The following is a 27,415-nucleotide window of genomic DNA, read 5'->3' as shown; positions in this document are numbered from 1 at the left end:
AGTCCTCAGTTTTAATAGACACTTTTCCTACTGCTAAACTGTACAAAAGGCAATTAAAATAGATGCCAAGATAAACTAGTTCAGAGGTTCTTTGTAGGATCTGTGAATATGTTTTAATTAAAAGTTTAATAATATTTTAATAATGCTATTTCTATATAACTATTTTCCTCTGTAATCCTATATATTTTGTTTTATGCATTTAAAAATTTTGTTCTGAGAAGGAGTTCATGAGTTTAACCAATGGGGTCTGAAACACAAAGATATATCTTTTAATTTTAATTTTATTTTTACTTTAATTGCCACAGGTACTCTCTGATGTCATCCAGTGCAATAAAAACTTGTAGAAAAATAAATGTGATGACCGTATTAGCACCCTGGATACTTTAGAATCAGCCAGAGTCAGGATCAGCAAAAGTCCTTGATCTTTATTCTTTGTGGACGTGAACGAAATGGCAATAACAAATGAGAGAAATCGCCACATGAATCCGGCCAGGAGTCACTCTGGCTTTCTTACTCCACACTTTTTTTCCTCCTCCCAAAATCTCTCTATAGGCCAACAGACCAAGCCAGCAGCGAATGGTGGGGCGGGCCATTTTTCAAGCAAATGCTAATAGAGTATTGTCCAATTGGTAATTAGCCTTAGATGCTAGGACCTCAGTGCATCTGCTCAGTTTCAGCCCATTACAATAAGTGATCACTCACTTTTTTACTTCAAGGGAAAAGCAGTTTATTTTTACTTTTAAATAATTATAAATTAATTTTTCCTTACATTAAGCTAAAATTACCATCTCTGCAACTTCTACCTATTCGTCTAATCTTCTAAGGTGAACCAGTAAAAATAATAATAATAATAATAATAATCTTCTACAATAGCTTTTCAAATAAATTAAGATAGCTTTCATTTTCATTTCCTAAGTCACTGGACTTAAGGAGAATACATAAAGATAGGTTTGCTAGCATTGAACACTGCACTGTAGACATGATCTGTCCAGGGCAGAATGCTGCAACTTCCCAATTTCTTGGATTCTCTGACACGTTACACTTTACTCTCTTTAGGCACCTTAAGATCATATCAGTTTTTTTTTGGTTGAGTCATACTGATAACTCACAGTGAGCTTTTAGTACCTCTAGTCCCTTTACCTCTTCATATAAATGATCTGGCAAAACAACCTTAAGCCTGAACTTGTGAAACTGACTTTTCAAAAAAATCTAATTTAAAGTAACATCTCTATTAAATTTCCTTTTATCTGATATAGTACAAATGTCATTTAACAGATGACAAAGCTGAGATCACAAAAAGTTAAATGATGTGTCTAAATCGTGCAAATATTAACACAGCTAGGATACCAACACATATTTCTGTCAAATTGAATGTTCTTGCTACCATAAAGCTTTATAATAGAAACTAGGAGGCTAAGAGTTTTGAGATTTATATAGACAGATAAGATATATATATAGATATATAGGGAAATGTGATAGGATAGACAGAAATGAATCTGCAGAGTACAAATCCTTGGTTCAATTAAAGTCCCTTATACATATTAACTATGTGATGATGGACAAGTCACTTAACCTCACAGTAACTCAGATAACTGAAAGTATAAATTGCTCCCTAATATACTGCTGAAATTATACATTTAATTTTTTAAAAATAGATTAATTATTGCAAATGTGGACTTAGCCACATGTTTTCCCACATGGGGGAAATAGTGCATTTAAGGCCAAAATGTGAAAGATTAGTCAAATAAATGAATGCTGGGAATCACAAAACCAATCTGAGAAATAGCTTTAAATTTAAATTTAATTAGAGAGTAAGTGAACAAAGATTCTACTTCTGAAATCATAACCAAAGAAAATGAATCTAAAATGCATAACAGACATAATTTGTGAAGTATTATTTAATTTTATCTTTTACTTAAAAGTTACCAAACCTATCAGTAATAAATTGGATCAAGCCTATCTATAAGGACAAGAAGACAGCTATGACCATTTACAGAGATGGAAATTTACAATACAAGTCTGTTTCTCTTACCATGAATTAAGTCCTAAATAAATTATGCAATTTTATTATCAAGAGAGAGATGCCATATATCCAGAATTCATCTACAGAGATATATAAACAAGAGACCTGGGGTTTGGGGGCACAACTAATTGTGTAAAATAAAAGAAACAGCATTAGCAACTTCTGTTCGTCTTTTTATGGCAAACATGAAGATAAATGTGGGGAAATGAGTGCTGGAGGAAAAAAAAAGGTAAAGATTTCCCTACTTCAATTTATGCCTACATCCCTCTCTTTCTCTTTATGTTCATGGTTCCCAGTTTATGAACTAATTTCCTAAAATGGCATAAGTATAATTGTGCATCACTCTCACCCAGTATCTGTTGCATTTTTTTTTTTTTAAATATAACATCAGATCTCTCAGATTTCTGGTTTCTATCAGGAGTTCAGAAGGAAAACAAAGCAAACAAGTAAAAAAACTTTTGGAAAAAATAAACAACTGAATATTTAAGCATTTGGCAAGGTCTAGTATGATTTCCTGGGTCAAAAATACAATAATAAAATGTGTTTCTAAATGCAACCAATCAATACAATCAACTGCTGGGTCTAATTAGAAAACAGATATAACTTCACTGTCCCCAACTAATACCTGGTCCAATGCCACTATTACATCTCTAAATTATCATTATAAGGTCAATTTGTTATTTTTGTTTGCTTTTTTGTTTTTTTCTGAAAAGCCATAAATTTCCTTCAGAATAAAAAACAAAACTACATATCTACCCCTGTCCTCAAATCTGCCATCTGGACATCTGCCAAATAGGACATTATAAATGTAGCAGTATAAGCAATACAGTCCAAACTTAAATGTCATTACTGAACTTAAAATGTAACTTGAGGAAGTTCTTTCAGCATACATAAAAAAGGAATGAGTTTTAAAGTAGATTAGTATTAAATTATCTTGGAACTTCAATGTCACAATATAGACATATGAAAGCTATATACAAAGTGTCAGGATGTCCTAAAAGTTCACTTTTAAGTTTCTGGAGCCTAAATATGTAAACTCTTAGAATATCTAATAAGTTCTAAGGTTCAATATAACACACTGAGTTTATACAACTCATTCTTTATACATATATATGTATTTTTAAAAATTTTAATAATATTTTATTTATATATGCAATTTCAACATTCATCTTTGCAAAACCTTGTGTCCCAAATTTTTTCCCCTCTTCTCCCCCCTTCTCATGACAGCAAGCAATCTGATACAGGTTAATAAGCACATGCAATTCTTCTAATCACATTTTATATTCATCATGCTAAGGGAAAAAAAAAACCTTGAGAAAGGAAAAAAACAAAAAAACAAAACAAGCAAACAAAGAATAACAAAAACAACAAGGTGAAAATACTATGTTTTGATCTACATTTCATCCCATAGTTCTCTCTCTGGATATGGATGACACTTTCTAAAATAAATCTATTGGAACTGCCTTGAATCACCTTATAGCCGAAAAGAGCCAACTCCTGAACAACTGATCATCACATAATCTTGTTATTGTGTACAATGTTCTTGGTTTTACTCACTTCACTTATAATCAATTTAAGTCTTTCCAGACTTTTCTGAAATCAGCCTGTTGATCATTTCTTATAGAACAATAAAATTCCATTGCATTCAAATACCATAACTTATTCAGCCATTTCCTGAGAGGCATCCTTCAATTTCCTGAACATTGCTACTACAAAAAGGGCTGCTACAAACATTTTTGCACATGGGTCCTCCTTGCCCCCTCTATGATTTCCTTGGAATACAGACCCAGTAACAGCACTGCTGGGTCAAAGAGTATGCACAGCTTGATAGCCCTTTGGGCATAGTTTCAAATTGCTCTTCAGAATGGTTAGATCAGTTCAACTCCACCAATAATGCATTAGTTTCCCAGTTTTCCCTTAGCCCTTCCAACATGTATCATTTTCGTCCTTAGTCAACCTGAGAGGTGTGAAGTACACTCATTCTTAATCAATTTGATGTATCCTACGGAATTGAAATTTTTAAATTAAGTTTATAATAATTGTAATCAATAAATAACTAAGAAAACGGCATAAAATTCCAAAATTTTAGTATTCAGGAAGTGACATAATAAAAATTAATGTCACACTAGCAATTCTTAATTGATATTTTTACTACACTGATTTTTTCTTTTTTCTTACAAAGTAAAAACTGGTTCCTTAAATTGTTGTAAGTATTTCATTAGACAGAAATGAATTCAGTTCAAACTACTATCCAGAGATGTCTGAGTAACTTGATTAGAAAACATTAGATTTAAAAAAGATTAGAAAAAAGAAAGAAAAACTAAACAAATCACCAACATCAAAAATGAAAGGATGAATTTAGCACCAATGACAAAGAAATTGAAGCAATAATTAGGAGCTATTTTGCCCAACTATATGACAGTAAGTTTAACAATCTAACCAAAATGGATGAATATTTACAAAATAAATCGCCCAAATTAACAGAAGAGGAAACAAATTACTTAAATAGTCCCATTTTAGAAAAAATAAATTGAAGAAAAAGAAAATGAACTCCATAAAAAAAAATCTCCAGGGTCAGATGGATTCACAAGTGAATTCTACCAAACATTTAAAGATCAATTCTAATACTATGTAAACTATTTGGAGAAATAGGTAAAGGAGTACTGCCAAATTCCTTCTATGACACAAATATGGCAAAGATACCTAAACCAGGAAGAGTCAAAACAGAGAAAGAAAATTACAGACTAATCTTCCTAATGAATATTGATGCAAAAATTTAAAATAAAACATTAGCAAAGAAAAAATAGCAGCAACTTATAAACAGCATGACACACTATGAACAAGTGGGATTTATACCAGGAATGCAAGACTAGCTCAGTATCAGGAACATTATTACCATCACCAACCATATCAATAACAAAACCAACAGAAATCATGATATAATTTCAATAGATGCAGAAAAAGCTTTTGATAAAATACAGCACTCATTTCTATTAAAAACACTAGAGAGCACAGGAATAAAGGGATAAAGGGAACTTTCCTTAAAATAATAAGCAGTATCTATCTAAAACCAATAGCAAGCATTATTTGTAATGAAGAAAAGTTGGACATTGTCCCAATAAGTTCAAAGCTGAATTCAAAGGAATTAGAATAGTCAATGAAGAAATAAAACTACCACTCTTTGAAGATTGTAAATGATATATGATATATCTGGAGAATCCTAGAAAACCATCCAAAAAGCAACTGGAAACAATTCACAGCTTTAACAAAGTTGCAAGATATAAAATAAACCCACACAAATCATCAGCATTTCTATATATTACTAACAAAGTCCATCAGCAAGAGATAGAGAGATTTCATTTAAAATTACTATAGAGTAAAAAACAAACAAATAAACAAACAAAAAATTTTGGGGGTCTACCTGCCAGACAAATCCAAGACCTATATGGATACAATCACAAAATACTTCTCACACAAATAAAGTCAGATCTAAACAACTAAAAAAACATCAACTGTTCATGGGTAGGCCGAATTAATATAATTAAAATGACAATTGTGCCTAAACTGATCTACTTTTTCAGTGCCATAACAATCAAACCACCAAAAAACTATTTTATGGAACTAGAAAAAATAACAAAAAAATTCATCTGGATGAGCAAAAGGTCAAAAATACCAAGGGAATTAATGAAAAAAAAATTATAAAGGATGGTGGCCTAGCACTAACAGACGTAAAACTATTACAAAGCAACAGTCATAAAAAAACATTATATTGGCTAAGAAATAGAGTGGTGGATCAATGGAATAGATTAGATACATATGACACACTCATCAATGACTATAGTAATCTATTATTTGATAAACCTCAAAACTCCAGTTTCTGGAATAAGAACTCACTATTTGATAAAAATTGCTGGGAAAACTAGAAAATACTATGTCACAAACTCACACATAGACCTACATCTCATACCCCATATCAAAATAAGATCAAAATGGGTACATGATTTGGGCATAAAGGATGATACCATAAACAAAGTACGTGAACAAGAGATAATTTGCCTATCAGATCTTTGGAGAAGGGAGGAATTTATGAGCAAAAAAATACTAGAGAACATTATAAAAGGCAAAATGGACAACTTTGATTACATTAAATTAAAAAGCTTTTGCAGAAACAAAACCAACACAAACAAGATTAAAAGAAAAGTACAAAGCTGGGGGGAAAAATCTTTACAGCTAATGTTTCTGATAAAATATATATCTAAATCTAAATAAATATCATATAAGAATACAAATTATGCCTAAATTAATAAATGGTCAAAGGATATGAACAGACAATTTTCAGATGACAAAATTAAAGTCATCTGTAATTATATGAAAAAATGCTCTAAATCACTATTGATTAGAGAAATGCAAATTAAAACAACTAAGGTACCACCTCACACCTCTCATAATTGGCTAAATGACAGGAAAAAAAAAATAATAAATAAAATTAAATAAATAAAAAAATAAAATAAAATAATAAATAAATAAATAATAAATGTTGGCGTTGTGGGAAAACTGAAACACTAATGTATTATTGGTGGAATTGTGAAATAGTCCAACCATTCTGGAGCGCAATTTGAAACTATGTCCAAAGAGCTATTAAACTGTACATATCCTTTGACACAGAAGTGCCATTACTAGGTCTGTATCTCAAGGAAATCATAAAGGTGGGGAAAAGACCCACATGTGCAAAAAAAAAAAAAAAAATGTTTGTAGTACCTCTTTTTGTGATAGCAAAGAATAGGAAAATGAGTAGATGCCCATCAATTGGGGAATGGGTGAACAAGCTGTGATATATGAAGATAATAGAATACTATTGTTCTATTAAAAAAATGATAAACAAGCTAAACTGATACTTTTTAGTATAGGGCTTTTTAGCCCTATAAAGATTTACATGAATTGATGCTGAATGAAACAAGCAGAACCAGGAATACATTGTACACAATAAAACCAGGAATACAATGTACACAATAACAGCAAGAATGTGCCATGATCGATCATGAAAGACTTTGTTCTTCTCAGTGGTTCAGTGATCCAAAGTAATCCCAATAGACTTTGGACAGAAAATGCCATCTGCATACAGAAAAATAACTAAGGAGACTGAATGTAAATCAACAGACACTACAATTCACTTCTTTCTTTATTTTTTTAATCTCTCCCATGGTTTTTCCCTTGAATCCCATGACCCTCCAGGCTATTTTCCTTCTCTAAGGAGTTCTTACTATGAGCCTGGCTCATAGTAAATTTCCCCTTTTCCTGCTCTCACACTGGAGAATTTCAAATGCATATTGATGCATTTATAAATATTCTTAAATGTTCTATCTTCCAAGTTCCTCAATCAAGACAATAGATTTACTTGTCTATTTTACAACTGCTCCACATAATAATCATCATTGAGCACCAAACCTTTGTCTACTTTACAACTGCTTCACATAATAATCAACCCTTTTTTTCCTTTTTATGACTCCCTATTCATCTCCACCACAACTTCTTTTCTCTCTATCCCTCTTTGCCCTTTCATAGATTATCACCCCCTTCAACCAGCTACACTCATATTTTCCTTAAATCTACCCCTTGGTGAGGCAACCCAACTCTATAGCATCCTCTCCTCTTTAATTTCTTGCTCCTTATCACCTTGCCAATCAAACCTTGCCAAATACCAGCCCTAGATTACACTATTTGCCTTCTTCCTTTACTCCTAACTTACACATACTGCAGAATGAATGAAAGCAAGCCAACTAGATCTACTTTAGATTTATATTAATTAATATCAACCGGGTCCTCTCTGCAGTATGTCTACTCTTCCCTAACCAATTCATTCACTAGCTATCTTCCCCCAGTAACTGTTCTGAACCTTATCTTTCCTCATACCTGCAAAGAAATCATCATTCCTACTCAGATTAAAGGTAACCAACAGGCTATAAAACTATTAATGTCTATTCCAAGCATGTAGAGCGTTTGCTAAATGAGAACAATTTGTCCCAAAGGCCAGAAAAAGCTTTCAGCAGAATAATTTTTTCGTTTGTTGATTAATCAATTAAGACGTTTCAGGGGGAGCCTTCCCGTCCACCTGTCTTTTTATGTGGCTAAGACAGGGAATTGTGCATACAGATTTTGGAAGGTGAAATCATTAATAATAAATGAGGCAGATAAGGAACTTAATATACCCAGAGAATACTAGAATTTAAATTCAGCATATGCCTCAGTTGCCTGAAATATAAAATATAAAAAGGGGTTTTGTTAGGATCAAATAAGATAATTTTAAAGCTCTCAGAACAGTGACTGGAGGTAGTAGGTGCTATATAAATGTTTACTCCTTTGCTCTTCTCCGCCCACAAATGCAAATTAAAACAATCCTGGTCATACCCAGTAAATTGGAAATTGGCAAAAACGTCAAAAACAAATGTAAGAGGGATTAAGGGAAGAAGACAAATTACTTAATAGCATGCTATTGATGGATATGCACATTTATATAACCACTCTGACAAGCAATCTGAAATTATTCAAATGCTTAAAATGTCTATACCATTAAACTCAGAATTTTCATTAAATAAGATTTTACATCAAATAAATCTCCGGTAAGAATAAAGCTAATCTTTATACAAAGAAAACAGCAATGAAACAACTTTGGAGTTCAGTTAAATACTTTATTAAGAATCTATGTTTTTCCCCCCAAATAATTTCATCAACAAGTGTGAGGGGTAAGAAAAAGACCAATGAACTGGGCATATAACCAAAAAACAAAACAAAAAAAATATCCCTAACCAAACATAAGAATAGAAATCTTGAAAATCAGAGAAATTAAGCTGAAAATGAAAAAAAAAAAAAAATTGAACTGGATGGGATAAACTGAGTGAAGACCTTTCATAAGAATATGGCCTTGAGACTTTGAAATAATAAGTTGAGTTGTAGTTTAAAAAAAAGGAAAAAAAAAAAAAAAGATGTAGGTGTTCCATTGTCTTGAATATTTCCCCGCCTGTTTCCCACCAGCTCTTAATTAGGATTTAAGTACTTTTAAAAGTGATGATGACTTTGGGAATTCTCTCATTCTCTCATCCAAGAATATCTGCTTGTATAGCAGTTTTCTAGGAAAATATGAATAAGAGCTTGTTAGTAATAATCTTTTGTTTCTAGGATAGACTTTCTTGTTTTAAAGTATAAACCTGAACTCCCCCAGACAATAGTAGAAAAAATAGGGGGAAGAAGAGAGGGTTCAGGTTCTATTTAATCTTTAATCTGATACCTTGTCTATTGGGAGTTGCCCTTTCTTGAGAGATAGTAATGAATCCTTTTTTCCTTTTTTTTTTTTTTAAATCTTGAAAGTCTCTAATTTTAATTTGGGTTCACAGTTCCACACAGAATCAACAAATAATAAATTACTTATTTTATAAGACAAGAAGAAAAACTGATAGCTAATTTGATTTAAAGAGAAAAAAATTAGAAAAAGAAAGGTAAATTTGCATCTGGAAACAAAAAGTGAAGAAATTTTTAGAAATTACTTTGTCAAAATGGAAATAAAGGAATGTTACAATTCTTACAAGGTGCTAAGTCAGTTATCTAATTTAGCATGGTACTTAACAGTTCTCTAGTTCACTAATGTACTTAGTACTTAATACAGTTCCACAAGATTCACACCTTTAAGAGAGCATATATAAGCAAGAAGCCTCAACCAGGATGTTCACAAGCCAGGATTCAGTCCAGGAGATTCACAAGGCAGAGAAGGTAAGCTTAAGTTCTTGGAACCAAGGAGAGAAATAGGCCTCTATTAAAGCTAAGCAGGCCCCAGGAAAAGAGACAACACTTTGAAGGAGAAAAATAAAGGATTTGGACTTTAATCCCTGGCTGCATTTGAGGTGATTTCACTGAGCTGAAACAAACGAAGGCTGCCTCCAGAAGCCCCCCTAAGAAACCTGCTCTCAGAGAACAATACATTTTAGAGAAGAACATTACAAAGGAAGAAGTTTAGTAGCACCAGATCTTAAAATTGTATTATAAGGTAGTAATTATCAAAACTACCTGGTAATGGAATGAAAAAGAAAGGAAGATCAATGGAATAGAGCAGACATAATTTACAGCATCAAATAAGCATTACTGATGAGGTTTAGGTTTGGGGGTTCCCCTTAGTAGGGAACCAAAATGATAAGGTCTAGATTTAGGGAACTAAAATAAGATTAGAGTTTCTGATGGTCAGGGAGTTAAATGATAATGTCTAGTGGCAAGTTTGGGGTTCAGGGAACTAAATGGAGAGGTTTGGCTCCCCTACACTCCCTTGGGATTCAGTGCAAGGGTAGGGAGTTTTGGGGAATTCTCTTCTAGCAGCACAGAGATTAGATTCTCTGTAAAGGAATTTATAGACTTGAAAACTTAGATTGATATAAGAGGGACTGGGAAGTAAGGTTAGAAATCCTGACAGAGAGGCATATGGTCTCGTTAGGGAAATAGGTGAGGAGAAAGAGAGGATACCAGTGGAAAAGAGTATTATTCGATGGGGCAGAGGTTTCCTTGGCATAGCATGGCATAGCCTAGCATGGCATGTTTAGAATCTCTGCAAAGAGAGGATTTTAGATCGGCTCTTTTATAATAAGAGCTTTGGCTACAAGCTGAAGGGGACTAGTAGGTGGAGTCCCCAATTGGCTCTATCTACAAGCTGGGTTTCAGCTGGGGGCTGGAATTTGAATAGAAGATAACAGAATGAAATTTTGTCTTATTTCTGTTGGGCAGGGTTCCTCATTGAGGCAGAGTTGAAGGAGATTTTCTCCTTCAAGGAGTTTTAGAGTTTCCAAGTCTTCATTATAATCTTGTATTTGACAAGTATAAAGACTTAAGATTTTGGGATAAGAATTCATTATTTGAAATAATGTAAAAAATCTTGGGATAACTGACCTTTTACCAAGATAAGGTCAAAATGGATATATGACTTAGATATAGAGTTTTTACAAGAAAATTAGAACATGGAACATAATACTTATCAGACTTAAGGATATATAAACAATTTATGAATAAACAAGAGACAGAGCAAAGTCAGGTGTGAAATAAATAATTTTGAGTCATAATAAAATAAATTTATTTATTTATATATTGTTATATAAAAATAAAATAAATTAAAAAGTGAGTCAAATTTATAAAATAAAAGTCATGACCTGTTGGAATCCTTACAAAGTGTTAACTCATTAGAGTTGATAGAGACAATAATTATCTAATTTAGCATGGTTCAGTACGATTGACCTGATCCTACGAGGAGATGTTATGGGCCAGAACTTGAAACAAGGTACTAAGTGGATTTGAGGAGACAATTTTAAAATCTAGTTTAGCATTGATTTAATCATACAACAAATAATGGTTTCCCAGGGATATAATGATTGGTGTGTACTCAGAGAACAGCATATAAGCAAGAAGCTCTCTGGGTCAAAGAGCACTCTGGAAGATTCAGATTCATTCCATCTTCCACCTTTGTGTTGGCTGGAAGCTGAAGAAAGCAGAGGCAAAGAACAAGCTGCAAAAACTCTTGGAACCAAGCAGAAAGATAGGCCTCTAAGAAAGCTAACCGGGCCCAAGGAAAGAGATAAATAAATGTTTGGATTTTATCAGCTGGCTGCATTTGGAGTGATTATTACTCTGAACTGAAACTAAGGCTGCCTCCAGAAAACCTCCCAAGAAACCTGTTCAGAGAGAACCATTATATTATTAAAAAAAAAAAAAAAAAAACCCACAATGACCCACTTGATAAATGAGCAAAAGATATGAACTATGCCCAAAGGGCTATAAATCATGCATATCCTTTGACCTAACAATATCATTACTAGGCATGAATTCCAAGAGATTTTTTTTTTTAAAGGAAAAGGACCTATATGCACAAAAGTATTTATAACAGCTCTCTTCTCAGAGCAAAAAACTGGAAATTGAAGGGATAACCATCAATTGGAGAAATGGCTGAATAAATTACAGTATGTGATTATGATGGAATATTATTGTTTAACGGAAAATGATGACCAGGATGCCCTCAGAAAAACTTGCAAAGTCATTCATGAACTCGAGCAAAGTGACATATACTGTGTACAAAGTAATAGCAATTGCTATTCTGGGATGATCAGTTATGAATGACTTCACAATTCTCAGCATTACAATGATCTACAACTGCACTGAAGGACTTATGCTTAAAAAAATAAAAAAGCCATACCCAGAGAAAGAACTATTTGTGTCTGAATACTACAGATTAATACTACACACTCTCTTTCTCTCTCTCCATGTTACATTTCTTGAGGGCTAAAAGTGTGTGTGTGTGTGTGTGTGTGTGTGTGTGTGTGTAGGGGGGGGATGTTTTCTTTCACAATTTGATTTTTATGAAAATGTTTCACATAACTTCACATGTGCTTTCTTAATGGGGGCTGAGAATGAGATAAGGAAGAGAATATGGAATTCAAAACACGTAAAAATAAGTACAAAAAAATTTTATAAATGTAACTGGAAAAAATAAAATTAAATTAAAAAATTGTAAAAGACTTTGTATAAATAAAACAAATGTAACCAAGATCAGAAAAAAAAAAAGCATAGAGAATTGGGGAAGAGGGTTTTATAGACAAGTTTACCAGATAAAGTTCTCATATTTAAAATATATAAAGAACTTTGTCAAATTTATAAGAATACAAGCCATTCTCCAATTGACAAATGATTAATAAAAGAACTGGGAGTTTTCCAATGAAGAAATCATAAACCATAGTAATATGAAAAAATGTTCTAAATAATTACTGATTATAAAGATGTAAATTCAACCAACCTTGAGACATCATTTTATACCTTTAAGATAGGCTGAAATGATATGGGTTGAAAACGAGCTGAAAAGCGGGAAATAACATGTTGGAGGGGATATGGAAAAATTGGGGCAATAATTTATTGTTGGTAGAATTGTGAAATAATTCAACTATTCTAGAGAGTAATCTGGAATTACATTTAAAGAAAAATTACCTATACCCTTTTGACTCAGCAATTCCATTAAATCTATTTCTAAAGATGATTAGGGAAAAAAGAAAAGAACTCAATATATTCTAAAATGTTTATAGTCTTTGTGATGGCAAAGAACTAGAAATAGGAGGGATGCCCATCAATTGGAAATAACTGACCAAGGTGTGGTATTATGATTGTGATGGAATACTACTGTGATATAATAATGAATTCAATAATTTTATAAAATTATGTAAGTGCTTGCACAAAATAATGAAAAACAACAAACAGAACCAAGAGAATGTTGCACATAGTAATGATACTACTTTAAGAATAACTTTGAGGGGTGGAGCCAAGATGGTGGAGAAGACACATGCATCTATCTAAGCTCTCCCTTACCCTCAGACTACTTTTTTGTGAAATAGCCTCGGAATTAGTGCTTGACTATCAAAACCCACGAATACTGGGTGTATAACACATTACCAACAGAAGATAATCTCAAAACTTGCCAGAAAAGATCTGTTTTGGCTCATGGGCATGGAAGGTTAAGCCAGGAACAGCATCAGGCAAGTTGGCAGTGAGAGGACGGAAGGCTGCTCACACTGAGCAGACTGGAACGGGGCAAGGTGTGGTCTTCGAAGGTGGATAATTTGCAGGATTTTCTACCACAGTGTCAGCTGCTCTGCTCTGGCAGCATGCCAGAGTAGATCAGCAGAGAAGCTATAAAAACAGAGGGTAAAGATTATAACCTCAAAACACTAGAGTCTCTCGGGAAATGGCCACACCCACCCAGCACCAGAAGGGTTACTAAGCACAATCTCAGCATGCAACTGCTGAGCACAGTGCAGACACTGACCACAGCATAGAAGCTGTCAACATAGCCACTAATCCCAGTGCAGATGCTGATTCCAGCACAGGATTGCTGTCCCACTGCTGCTTCACTGCTACTGCCTGTAGTCTGTGAAGAAGCTTGGTAATACCACACTGCCCCAAAAGTAGACTGCAGTTTTGGGTTCTTTTGGTTAAAAAGAGTAAAAAGACAAAGTGGACTCTAACTATAGATAGCTTCTATACTGAAAGAGAGCAGACTTCAAACCCTGGGATTATAAACAGATTGTCTCCAGATGAAGCCCCAAATGGTGATATAACCTGGTACCCATTACACAAGGCTCTCACAGAAGAAATTAAAAAGGCTCTTAAAAAGAACTAGAAGAAAAATAGGGAAAGGAAAGGGAAGCTTTGCAAGAGGGTTTGGATAAGTCATCTTACTCATTTAAAGATAGAGTAAATAAAGAAATCAACTCCCTGAAAAACAGAATTAGTGAATTGGGGGGAAAAAAAATAGCTCTCTAAAACATAAAATTGGCGAAATGGAAAAAAATTCCATAGAACAAAACAACTCACTTAAAAACTCAATTGGACAATTACAAAAAGGAATAAAAAAGTAAATTAAGAAAATAATTCATTAAAATCAGAATTGAACAAATGGAAATAAATGTCTCAAGGAGACATCAAGAATCAGTTAAGAAAATCCAAAAAAATGAAAAAAACATTAAATATTTACTTGGGAAAACAACAGACCTGGAAAATAAATCTAGGAGAGATAATCTGAGGATTATTAGACTTCCTGAAAATTATGATTTAAAAAAAGAGCCTAGACACTATTTTTCAGGAAATCATCAAAGAGAACTGTCTAGATGTTATAGAAACAGAGGGTAAAATACACATTGAAAGAATTCATTGATCACCTACTGAAAGAGACCCCAAAATCAAAACTCCAAGAAATATTGTGGCTAAATTCCAAAACTATCAGACCAAAGAAAAAATGCTACAAGCAGCTAGAAAAAGCAATTTAAATACAGAGGAGTCACAGTAAAGATTACTCAGGATCCAGCAGTATCCACATTAAAGGATTGAAGGGCCTAGAATCTGATATTCCAAAAGGCTAAGGAACTTGATATGCAGCCAAGAATAACTTAACCAGACAAAATGAGCGCTTTTTCTCCAGGGAAGAAGAAGATGGACACTCAATGAAATAGGTGAATTCCATCTATTTCTAATAAAAAAAAAAATCGGAAGTAAACAAAAAGTTTGACCTCCAAATATAGAACTAAAAAGAAACATAAAAAGGTAAAAAGAAATCTTGGGAACGATATTTCTGTTATGAGTATACATAAAGAATACATGTATAATCTAGTTTTACTGTTATAAAAAAGCTAAAGGTAGAAAGGAAATTGTATCAGAAAAAGGGAAAAGTGGAGATACTACATCTCACAAAGAGGCAAAGGAAACCTATTATATCTGAGGGAAAGAAGGGAGGGGGATAAACATAGTGTATATCTTACAGAATTGGCTTAAAGAGAAAAATCAGACATATTGGATTTACAGAGAAACGTCTCCCACCTCATTGAAAAGTGGGAGGGGAAAAGCGAAAAGGGAAGGAGTAAGTTAAATAGAAGGAAATACAGAAATTGTAAGGGAAAGGTTTAAAAAAAGGGAAGGGAATCTAAGGGGAGGGAGAGGGCGGGGGGGGGGGGGGGGGGGGGGGAAGGCCCTAAAGAGGAAGAACTGCGTGAGGCAAGTGGTCCTCACAAGTTTAATACTGGAGAGGGGGTTAAGGGGAAAAGGAAAGAAAAAAGCAGAATTTAGGGTTAACAAGATGGTAGGAAATACAGAATTAGTAATTTTAACCATAAATGTGAATGGGGTAAACTCCCCCATAAAATGGAAGCAGATAGTAGACTAGATTAATAGTCAGAATCCTACAATATGTTGTTTACAGGAAACACATTTAAAGCAGGGTGATAAATATGTAATAAAGGTAAAAGGCTGGAGCAGAATCTACTATGTTTCAGGTAAAGCCAAAAAAGCAGGGGTATATATCTGCTATATATTTTTGGTATATATTAAGGTATATTTAAGGCATATATTATACCACTCTGATCTCAGATCAAGCAAATGCAAAATTTTATCTAATTAAAAGAGATAAGGAAGGCCACTATATCTTGCTAAAGAGTAGCATAGATAATGAAGCAATATAAAAATTAAACACATATGCATCAAGTGGTGTAGCATCTAAATCTTTAAAGGAGGAGTTAAGAGAGCTGCAAGAATAGACAGCAAAACTATAACAGTGGGAGATCTCAACCTTGCTCTCTCAGAACTAGATAAATAAAACCATAAAATAAAAAAGAAAGGAATTAAAGAGGTAAATGGAACACTAGAAAGGTTAGGTATGATAGATCTTTGGAGAAAACTAAATGGAGACAGAAAGGAGTACACTTTTTTTTCAGCAGCTCATGGAATCTATACAAAAATTAACCATATATTATGATATAAAGACCTCAAATTCAAATGCAGAAAGGCAGAAGTAGTAAATGCATCCAAATCCAAATTTTCAGATCACGATGCAATAAAAATAACATTCAACAAAAAGCCAGGGGAAAACAGACCAAAAAGCAATTGGAAACTAAATAATCTCATCCTAAAGAATAATTGGGTGAAACAGTAAATCAGAGACACAATTAATAATTTTACCCAGGAGAATGACAATTATGAGACGTCATACCAAAATGTGTGGGATGCAGCCAAAGTGGTAATAAGGGGAAATTTTATATCTCTAGAGGCCTACTTGCATAAAATAGAGAAAGAGAAAAATCATACTAAACATGAAATTCTAAAAATAAAAAAATTGAAAATAAAAAACTATTGAATTAATAAATAAAACTAAGAATTGATTCTATGAAAAAACCAACAAAATAGATAAACCCTTGGTAAATTTGATTAGAAAAAGGAAAGAGGAAAATCAAATTGTTAGTCTTAAAAATGAAAAGGGAGAACTTGCTACTAATGAAGAGGAAAGTAGAGCAATAATTAGGAGTTACTTTGCCCAACTTTATGCCAATAAATTTGATAACTTAAATGAAATGGATGACTACCTTCAAAAATATAGTTTGCCTAGATTAACAGATAAAGAAGTAAATTGGTTAAACAGTACCATTTTTAAAAAATAGAACAAGCTATTAATCAACTCCCTAAGAAAAAATCCCCAGGACCAGAAGGATTTACCAAACATTTAAAGAAAAATTAATTCCAATGCTATATAAACTACTTGAAAAAACAGGTATTGAAAGAGTCCTACCAAATTCCTTTTATCACAAAGACATTGTACTGATATCTAAACCAGGTAGGACGAAAGCAGAAAGAAAATTATAGACCAATCTCCCTGAACATTGATACAAAAATCTTAAGATTACAGAATATCATCTCCAGGATAATACACCATGACCAAGTAGGATTTATACCAGGAATGCAGGACTGGTTCAATATTAGGAAAACTATTAACATAACTGACTATATCAATAATCAAATAAACAAAAAATCATATGATTATCTCGGTACAGAAAAACATTTGATAAAATCCAACACCCATTCCTATTAAAAACATTAGAAAGTATAGGAATAAATGGACTTTTACTTAAAACAGTCAGTAGCATCTATTTAAAACCATCATATGTAATAGTAATAAACTGGAACCATTCCCAATAAAATCAGGAGTGAAACAAGGTTGCCCACTATCACCATTACTATCAGTATTGTATTAGAAATGCTAGCCTTGGCAATAAGAGAAGAAAAAGAGATTAAAGGAATTAAGAGTAGATAATGAGGAAACAGAAATTATTACTCTTTACAGATGTATTAGAAATAATCCACAACTTTACATAGATTATATGCTCCTATTCAGTGGAGCTCCCTCCTCAAATGTAATTTGAGGTCTCCTTTTTCTTTGACACTCCACTCCAATTAAAGGTGATGCCACAGGTCCTTTTATTCTGGTATGCCTTGTCCAGTCTCGTTCCCGAGTCCAGAATTGCAGTGTCTTGAGGTCAGTATCACCTGGTAGGGTCCATCCCAGCATGGAGTCAGCTTCTTATTCTTTTCGATATTGAATAAACACCCAATCTCCAATGTGAATTCTATGAACAAGGAAACCTAGACAAGGAGTCTGAGCTATTAGCTTTTTTTTGTAGTTCTTGTAAATGTTGTACCAATGATTTAACCTATCTTTTTCTTTTTTTTTAAATTAACACTTTTTATTTTATTATCAAAGTTTATTATCATCAAAGCTATTTATACTTCAAAAGCTAATTTTTCAACATTGACCCTTATAAAACCTTGTGTTCCAAATTTTCCCCTCTTTCCTCCCACTTCCTCCCCTAGATGGCAAGTAATCCAAAACATGTTATATATAACATAACTCTTAAGAAATAAATCTTTTTGTTTCTAAAATAGGATCCCAGTTTCTCATATGATAAGCCTGGAAAGGGCGACCATATAATTCATAAGGTAAAAGTCCAATATCTCTATGTGGTTTGGTTCTGATCCTGACCAGAGCAAGAAGGCACTTAGTCCAAGTTGGGTTTCTAAAGATAATTTAGTCAGTTGCTGTTTTATTTCTTGATTCATCCTTTCCACTTTCCCAGAATAGGGAAGGGATATGGAAATCTCAAGTGATTTCTAAAGCCCTAATCAGATTCTGCAATACTCTTCCAGAAAAATGTGTTCCCTGACCCAAGTCTATCCTCTTTACTACTCCATATTTGGGAATAAGAAGACCTTACTTACTGTTGAGGCTATTGCTCTGAAGGGAATGCCTCCACTCATGAGGTCAGATGGTCTACTATGATCAACAAATATTTGAGGCGACTTACTGTTGGCAGTTCGGTAAAGTCCACCTGGATGCTTTGGAATAGTCTAATTCCTGGAGGTTGTCCTTTTTTCAATATCTGGAATTGACAGCCTTGTTAGTCCTCTGACAAACAAGGTAGCCAAATACTATTTGTCAGGCCTTGGTATATTAGGCCAGGGGATACATGCCATATCAGTACAGCATCATACAGGTTTTAGTTGTTGAAGGATCTGTCTCATACTTGCTTTCTGTACTCTTTCTGTACCTCTTTGCCTAGTGTAAGGTGAATCAGCTCTTTGCCCTTACTATTTTCAAAACCTCCCTAAATTTTTCCCAATACATGAACCATACTCTAGGCATATTTACAATCTGTGTATATATATTCTCATCCTGTTCCCTCAATAACTTCAACACTTTATTTAAGGCATATAATTCACAAGTTTGAGCTGCCCAATGGGCAGGTAGACTGCTTTTGTAATAGTGGAAGTTTTTATCTCCAACCACAGTAGCAAATCCATTTTTCTTTTCCCACCTATCATCCTAGAAAAGCCATCTATAAACCAATTTACTCTCCCAGGTATTGGGGATTTTTGTTGATATTCTCTCAATTAACTCTAAATAACCATGGGTCCTCTCCAGGTGATAATTCTGGTCCAGGGGACAAAAAGGAGTTAGGGTTAAGGTTATGATCTTGTGATTATTAGATCATCTTTTTCTAATAGTATTGCCTCAAATTATTTTAAGATTCTGGAATATATGAGCCATCTTTCAGCCTTCTGATTTAGTATTATCCTTACTTAGTGTGTGGCATTTACTGCCTCCAAAGGTGAGCTTCCTACTCTCTTCTGTACACAGATTGGCCAACCTTTAGCTACAGGATCTAATACTTTAGAAAGAAAAGTTACTGGTCTTCTCTGCCCCCCTCTTATTTGAGCAAGGACTCCCAGAGCCACCCCTCCCTCAACACTGACAAATAGGTAGAAAGGTTTTTCCAAGGTGTGAAGAGTTAATTTCACAGCTAATTGTGAAATTAACAAATAAGATATTTCCTCAAACTTTTGATCACTTTCTCGATCCCATATAATAGAATTTGGACTTTCCTCCAGCAGGTGTTTATACAAGGGTTTAGTGATAACAGTTTAAGAAGTCCATGTCAGGTAATATCCTACTAACCTCAGGAATTTGTGTAGCTCTTCATCTTAGGTTTGAGTGTATGTAATATTACCTCAATTTTGACAGGGTTCAATCTCTTGCTACCTTCACTGATCAAATGGCCTCTCCACAAACTGTAACAGATCAATGGTACAACTACAGATGTGTTCCCTTTTATCCCCCACTACTAATAGATCATCTTACATATTGGGAACATACATAATGGGAACACCCAAGTTCCCATTATTGGATGGAAGTTTCCTATGCAATTTTCAAGGACTCACCCAAACAAATTCAGGGACTCAGTATAGCCTTGAGATAAAACACATCACCCTCAACTGCTGTTTTCTTCCAGTCCCTTGGGTCTTCCCATTCAAAGGAAAAGAGGTTTCTACTAGTCTCCTCCAAAGGGCAGCTCCAAAATTATCCTTCAAGTCTAGTACACTGAACCACTTAGCAGAGTTGGGGATCTGGCCCAGGATGGTATATGGGACTGGAACCACAGGGTGGGATGGTAATACAATCTTGCTAATATCCCTCAAATCCTGAACTAACCTGTTATTTCCCATCCTTCTTGACAGGGAGTATATAGGCATACTGAAAGATGAAATACAGGGTTCTACTAATCCATTTCTCAACAAGCCTTGTATCCATCACAGGTTACATACTTCTCCTTCCTTCTAAGGAAATCTGATATTGTCTGACCTTTACTAACATCCCTAGGATTTTTCAAAGTGATCTTTATGGGAACTTCTGCTCTACTTGGAATATGAAGTCCTGCTCAAATCTCAGGATTTACCCTAGTCTGTTCTTCCTCATTCATTAGTGCCATTTTCCTAGGGTATATACTGGGTCCATGTGGAATCAACACAATTTCTAGTTTAGTTATTAAATTTCTCCCCAAAAAGTTTATTCCTGCTTCTGAGATGAGCAAAAATCTGTCCAATGTTTCCCTTTTTCCCATGTAAATTTTATAAGGCATGGTCAAAGTACAAGAAAATTTCCTCCTTTAAGCCCAGAAAACACCAGGGTCTTTCCTTAGACAAGCTAACCCCCTCAGGCAAACTGGTCACTAAGGATCTTGATACCCTGGTGTCTACTAAGAACATAAGAGTTTCCTGGTGGGAGTCTTTCAAGAACCCCTGACTTTCTAATCTTTATCAAGCTCAACAAGGTGATATATCTGCCATTCCCTTCTCCCCTGAGAACACTCTTTTAGTATATGTCCTTCTTTTTGATATTCCCAACATTTCAAAGGCTCTCTGCTAGCAGGGACAGTGAGCCTCCTTCCTGAATATCCTTGTCTCCTCTCATTGGGGCCTTGTCCTGTCAGCTTTTCTGCATTCTTTGCAAATCACTGTACCATTTGGACTAAGATTTTGGCTTTCTGCTTTTGTTTTTCATCATCTCTCCTAGCATACACATTGGTGGCCTCTTCCAATAGATTGGAAAGACTCATTATTCTATCCTTCTAATTTCTGTAACTTCTTATTGATATCTTACCATGCACTGGTCACAAAGTGAATTTCAAGGTATCTTTTACTCCTGAGTCATCAGGATCAAACCCAGAATACTTCATGTTACCTTTTAATCTATTCAGATACTTAGCTGGTGACTTGTTCTTTCCCTGAGTCACTCCAAAGGCCTTTTTCATGTTCTCTGCGCCTTTGCTACTTACTGCATTTCAAATTCCTGTAATTATCAATTCTCTAAGATCCCTCATTTTTCCCCAATGTACAAGGTTATTGTGATCCCAATTTGGATCTATTAAAGAATATTTCTGGTCAGCTGAGACTACTTTTGCAGCTGGAGGATGTCTTCTATCCTACTCCTTCCTAACTGCTCCTCTAATTAGACCTCTCTTTTCTTGTGAGAAAAGAATGTTCAAAATAGACACAAGTTCTCCCCAGATTAGGGCCCAGGAATTGGTCAAATTGTTCTACTAACCTGGTGAGATCTTCTATTAAGGGCCTCATTTCCTTCTTAAAGTTCCTGACTTCTGTTCTATTCAGGGGAGTCTTCACATATTCTATGCCTCTTTGAGCCTAGGAAATTTCACTTATAGGATACAATATCTGGGGTCTTGGAGTCAGGAAAGGGGGTAATTTTGGAGTCCCTTTTAATTTAATTCCTTCTGTAGTGGAGCATGTATCACAGTAGGGTGCACCCAGCCCCCAGTCATCCAAAAAGGTCTATCCTGTCCAGAGCACCCCTTGACTCAAAGGTTTTACCTTTTGGATTGCAGGCACACCAATTGCTTGACTGCTTAGTCCTCACACCAACCAGTAGGAGTCAGTCAGAATTTTGCCACAGTTTCTTACTTTCACTTTGCCCTGAGTCTCTCCTCTTCAGGCCACTTTACTTTGGAGAGCAAGGAGAAGCTGTGGACATTCACCAGCTACCTAAAACAGTATAGGGTGCTATCCCACTAGCATCCAAGAGTTTGCCCACTTACCAGATCATGTGATCCTGGACAAGAGCCCAAAATTGTGTGGCTCAGAGAAATGAGTGACCACCATATAATAAAGTAGTTGGAGATATCTTTAGGAGCAAAATGAAGTTTTATTATATGTTCTCATGAGAAGCAAGTGTCACTTCAGTAGAACAAGCAATCAAAGGGAGGAGGCTCCTTATAGAGACAGGACAGATAGCAGATTAAAACCTCTAAAGCAAAAAACCCTCCCATCATTGACCCTCATCCTCACTGGCTGGAGTTCTTACATTCTAAACTGGGAATTACCCCAGGAAATTGAACTATGGCCAATAAGAGCATAGTTGCCCATATTTGGTTTAGGTTGAAGTAGGAAGCGAATGATGTCATGAAAGAATAGCAATGGGTGTTAGTTCAAGTCTACACCAACTCTGGGATTGGTGAAGCCTCAATTTTCACAACTGTCTGAGAGATCTCACTTCATCTTGTTCATTAGTGATATTTTATGAAAACTGCTCCAAATCACTAGAAAGTAAAGTAAAAATTATGACAGTTTTGCGAAGGTTCCTCTTCATACCTGGACAGATAAGGATGACCAAAAATGTAAATGTGACTGATGGAAGGGCTGTGGGAGTATAGGCACCTTGCTGGGAGAGTTGTGAATTGGTATAACCATTTTGGAAATCAAATCGACACTATACTACAAAAATCACTATAGATTTTTCTCAGTGATTCAACTATCAGACATGTAACCCAAGTGGTCAAGAAGAAAAGGACCCACATGTACAATAATATTTATAACAGTATTTTTTATTAAAACAGGACTGAAATAGGTATTTAGAAAATGTGAAATACCAAAACAAATTGTAATGTACAAGTTAAACATTATATCGTATTACAAGAAATGACAAAAGGGACAGAATTAGAAATAGACGAAGATAAAATGATATAAAATGAAATGACTTAACAGAAAAATTGATGCAATGAAGGAAAAAAGTTCAGAAGAGTAAAGACAAACAATAATTCTTCATCACCATCATTTTAAACTTAGTTTGCTTTAAACACAAACAAAAGTGTTTATAAATTCACAGTTTCATATGCAATTTTCTCTTTCAGTGTTTTGAATATTAAAATGTTCATATATTTATTGATGTTTGTAACCATATCGTAAAGTACTGGGAAGGAGCCTTTCACAACACTATTGTGGATTCCTTCCTATTTCCCTCCCATGGAATAAAGACTACAATTCTGAGATTCCCTATTTACATTCCAGTTCTACTTAGAAAATGCAACCTTACAGTATGCTGGACTAGCACCCTAATATCACTATCCCTGCTTATCCCCACTCCATGCTTCCTTAGGCATTGTAATTAAGTTCCCTTGGTAGTCTCTTTAAAAAATCAAAATAAAATGTCCTCCACCGTTTTCAGTATTGACTTTGCTCTTTGATTCGTCTTCAATGAACTGTGACAAAACTATAAAATTCTAAATATATTGAAACATACTTATAATTTCTCTAAATTTTATATTATACCTGTTTGTTGCTGCAAATTTTACATTATCCTTTGCAATAAAATCTGACTTCATCTATTCATTTACCAGGCACCATTAGAAGAAATGTATTCCAAAGATGTTGGATTTCCAAAAAGCTGCAAGTTTAACTTTTCAAGCATCAATTTTTAAAATGTAACTTAAAAAAAGAAAAAAAAATTAACTTATATTACATCCTTCTTGCCTTCTTCCACTTAAGTAATCATCATGGCATGAAGGTGACCCTAGGTGATCTCCAAAGCTATACTAGATAGATGTTTTGCTGAATTGTATCAATCTGGAAAGTTTTCAAATATAACTCAGACATTGGATCATCCATAATTTAAGGAACATTCTACGTGCCTTCAGAGATTCATCACTATGAGTGTGATTACTACATGGAAATTTTTGTTGACAGAAACTGGCGAGACTCACACCAAAGTGGTGTGAGTACAAGAGAAGGTAGGGTATCACCATCTATGTTGATAAAAAGTTATCTACAAACTATGAAATCACAAGTCATTTGAAGTATTCCAGATTTACAATATGAACATATCTGATCCTCTTTTTGATAAATCAAGTTTATTATAATGCACAGAAATTATTAATAATTTCACTTATAATTCTGGCATGTATTAATGCTTTTATAGACTGTCAAAAAACCACCTATCCTTAAGGTAGCCCTAAACTGTTTTATTATTTTGTTAGGACTAATAAAATAAAGCAGCTATATAGTACTCTCTTATGTTGTTCTGTCATTTTCTGTTGTGTTCAACTCTTCATAACCCCATTTGGGATTTTCTTGGCATAAATGCTCTTTTCTAGCTCATTTAACATATGAGAAAATGGGGTTAAGTGATTTGCCTAAGGTCATACAGCTATTAAATATCTGGGTCTGATCTGAATTCAGGAAGATAAAATTTGAATTTGAAATTTAAAATGTAACAAAAAATAAATTTAATTTAAAAAAAAAGTAGTTTACACTTATTTATCTTTTCTCTTTCCCCTCTTACTTCCCAATTTTATTTCTGGTTCCCTGAATTTTCCTAGCTAAATCTCTTTTAATTCTGAACTAGTTTCCTCTTTTCCTTAATCTTCAGTTGGTCCTTGTGTCCTGGACTTACACTCAGCTCTTTAGAACACGAATCTTCACGTCTTTATACTATGAATACCCATCTTAGACAACATTTTAGTTGTTAGTTAACAAAGGAGAATGACTATGAGGAACTCAAAAATAAGCAACAGGAAGATCAACTGAAGGAACTAATAATGTTTAACTTGAAGAAAAGACTTCAGGTATTTGAAGGGCTATCACATTAAATACATTTGATTGGCTTGGTTCCAGAAAGCAAAACAAGGAGCCAAAGAAACAGATTTCAGCTTGAGATAAACAAAACTTTTTCAACAATGATAGCTGCCCCAAAGTAGAAGATAGTAACTTTCTTCAAGCAGTGTCTGAATAACCACTTTCAGAGATAAAAGAGTTTAAGTGAAAATTAAGACCTTTTAAGTCCCTATCAATCCTAAGATTATGATCTGAAATTCCAAGATCTAAAAGAAAGCATGTTAGTCTCTTTCCACACTTTGAAGTAATGAGTTATTTGGCCTTGACTGAGCCCCCCATCCTGACCACATGTTTTTACAATACCTAAAAAGAACTCATAATTGTTAATGAGGCTATTTATTCCTTTCACCCAGTCAGGATGCAGTTGCCCCCCAAATCAGCTCCTTTGACTAACCTGAAGATAAAGCTCTCTGAATTTATAGTTTTACTATTTCTCCCCAAAGGCAATGCATAGAAATGATGATTTATCTAAGTTTATTTTATATCCTTCAACACTGCTGAAGTTAATTATTTCAACTAGTTTTAAATTGGTTCTCTAAGTATACCACTACATCATCTACAAAGGATAGTTGTTTGCTCGTTGCCTGTTCTAATTTCTTTAATTTCTTTTTCCTGTCTTACTTTTATATCTAGCATTTCTAATAGTGGTGATTAATGAGAATTCTGTTTCACACTTGATCTTACTGGAAAGGCATTGGAAATGCTTTATCCCCATTACATGGTTTTGCTGATGGTTTTGAATCATACTATATATCATTCTAAGGAATGTTTCACTTTCTAATGTTTTCAATACGAATGACTACAATCTCCTTCCTGTTATTTTATTTAAATTTTTTGTATTCATTTATGAAAGTTGGTTGGTAAGTTTTTCCTCTTTTGCTTTATCAGCACCATAACAGGAATTTGGCAGGCCTCCTCTGCCTATTTTTCCAAAAAGTTTATAAATTATTGGAATTAATTGTTCTTTAAATGTTTGGTAGAATTCACTTGTGAAGTCATCCTGCTGGCTTGTTCAATTTCTTTTCTTTTTTTAAAGAAAAGGTTAGTTAAGTATTCTACTTCCTCTTCTACTTATCCGGGCAATCCTATCTTTATAAAAATCTGTCCATTTCACTTAGCATGTCAGATTTATGGGCATATAATGGGGCAAAATGACTGCTTTAATTTTAACTTTAATGCTGATATAATCACTTTTCATTTTTATTATCATAGTTTCATTTTCTTCCTTTAAAAAATAAATTAACCAAGGGCTTATAGATTTTTTCCTCCCATAAAACCAGTTCCTTGTTTTGTGGTTTTCTTGGTCTCAATTTCATTAATTTCTCCTTTGATTTCCAGAATTTCCAAATAGATACTCAATCAGAGATTTCCAATTTTTTTTCCTAGTTCTTTTCCTTGTATACCCAATTTATTAAGCTATTGAGACTTCTTTATTTTTACTGGTTCAAGTATTTAAAAGACATAAATGTTTTCCCTTGGCTGCATCCCATAAATTTTGGGTATGTTCTTTCACTGTTGTCACTCTCTTCTTTCACCCCCACACACTTACCATTATTTTATTCTATCAATTACATGTTAAGATAGTTTTCAATGTTGTCATTTTCTTTAATGAAGTTATTTATTTTGTCTATGACTTGTTCTCTAACCTACTCATTTTTTTTAATCTGAGGCACTTGGAAGAAGAGCTCAGTCCAGTGCTTCTTTACTTGGTCATCTTGGTCCCGCCTTTAGTCATTTGTAAATTCTAAAATTATTTTTGAGCATTTAAATTTAAAATTTAAAAATTAATAATCATTATAAGGTACAAATGAAATCAAACTCAACTCTATTATGCTATTTAAAAAAATAAAAGCCCACTACACACCTGTCAGATTCGCTAAGATGACAGGAAAAGATAATGACCAATGTTGAAGGAGATGTGGGAAAACTGGGACACTGATACTGGTGTGGAACTGCGAATAGATCCAAACATTCTGGAAAGCAGTTTGTAACTATGCTCAAAAAGTTATCAAACTGTGAATACCATTGATCCAGCAGTGTTTCTATTGGGATTATATACCAAAAAGATCTTAAAGGAGGGAAAGGGACCCACATGTGCAAAAATGTTTACGTCAGCCCTCTTTGTAGTGGAAAGAAACTGGAAACTGAGTAGATGCCCATCAATTAAGAGAATGGCTGAATAAATTATGGTATATGAATGCTATGGAATACTATTGTAAGAAACGACCAGCAGGATGATTTTAGAGAGGCGTTGGAGAGACCTAAGTA

At 34.1% G+C, this 27,415-nt stretch overlaps 1 protein-coding gene across 2 annotated transcripts in view; it reads right to left on the bottom strand.

Annotated features, from left to right (window-relative positions):
* ZNF654 (zinc finger protein 654) overlaps positions 1–27,415 on the bottom strand; it is a 102,512-nt gene that overhangs the window by 62,616 nt on the left and 12,481 nt on the right. The gene's annotated exons all lie outside the window — the stretch shown is intronic.

Source organism: Sarcophilus harrisii, chromosome 3 (assembly GCF_902635505.1).
Source record: "Sarcophilus harrisii chromosome 3, mSarHar1.11, whole genome shotgun sequence".
Lineage (NCBI taxonomy): Eukaryota > Metazoa > Chordata > Mammalia > Dasyuromorphia > Dasyuridae > Sarcophilus > Sarcophilus harrisii.
Note: the sequence above shows the minus strand (reverse complement) of the source record. Positions and strands in the feature narration are given on the sequence as shown.